Consider the following 1,129-nt stretch of genomic DNA (forward strand, 5'->3'; position numbering starts at 1 on the left):
CGTCCGCCCCTCACCTCCCCGCGCCCCCACCCCCACCGCCGCGGGCGGCGCGCGTGGGCCGCCCACCTCGCCTGTTCTCGTCTCTTCCAGCTCCAGCTCCAGCTCCTGCTCGTGGTCCCCGTCGGCGCCGCTGCGTGTCGGGCTGGGCTGGACAGGGGTGGCCCCGAGCGGGCTGCGTTGGCATGGCAACCGTCCCCTGCCTGCCGGCGCTGCGCTCTGCGCTGGCTGATCCTGTTCCCAGGGAGGGCGTCCGCACAAACACAAAGCGCGAGCGATATGATACACGCGGCCAGCCCGGGGCGGTTGTGTCGCGCGCGCGGGGTTGAAAAATGTCTCTCGCCCTGACGCGCGCGCATGTGGCCCCGCTCTCCCGCCCGGCAGCGTCGGGAACCAACAGCACTTTGTTTTAGTTTATTTCGTCCCGAGGCCGAGGCGCTCCCTATTTTGTGCGAGCAGCACTCCCTGGCCCTGGTGGTGCCGCCGGCGGTGCAGATGGGACGTGACGGCACGCGGGGTGGTTGGGGAAGGGCTGCCCTGGCCGTGCTGGCCCGGCTGGCCCCGTGCTGCGCGCCTGTTGATCGTGGGATAGGCTGCCCGCTGAACTCGGCCGCAAGCGCGCGGCCTATCCCGCCCCTGCACCTGGCGAGGCCAGAGGCAAGGCCCCTCGCCGGCCGAGCTGCGGCCACGCGCGCGCCACCGCCGTCCCCTAACAAGGGAACCCCGCCAAGTGTAAATTCCCGATTTTCATTCTACTTTGGGAAATTGTTGGTCTAAATATGTCATCGAAGGACACATCAAAGATTTTTGCTTAAATTCATATTTAGGGGTCATTTTGGGTATTTGTTCAAAAAGCTGCTATTTCAATTATTTTTTAAAACTTTCAAGAATGCTTCCTAAGAGGTACCTCGTCAAATTGCGCGTCTCTGGGCGAAAATTTCGTCCGTTTTGCTCTATCTAAAGCCGTTTAGGCGCTACCGGCACGTGTAGGAGGGAATGTACGGGAATCACTAGGGCTTAAGAGAAGCGGTTGTAAAGAGGAGTCCCACAAAAAATGTTATAAAACAAAAGTTAAAGAGCTTTCATTTTTCTACAACTTTTGTTTTATAACATTTTTTGTGGGACTGCTTTT

This window comes from Frankliniella occidentalis, unplaced genomic scaffold (genome assembly GCF_000697945.3).
Source record: "Frankliniella occidentalis isolate FOCC.00 unplaced genomic scaffold, Focc_3.1 Scaffold81, whole genome shotgun sequence".
NCBI classification, from domain to species: Eukaryota; Metazoa; Arthropoda; class Insecta; order Thysanoptera; family Thripidae; genus Frankliniella; species Frankliniella occidentalis.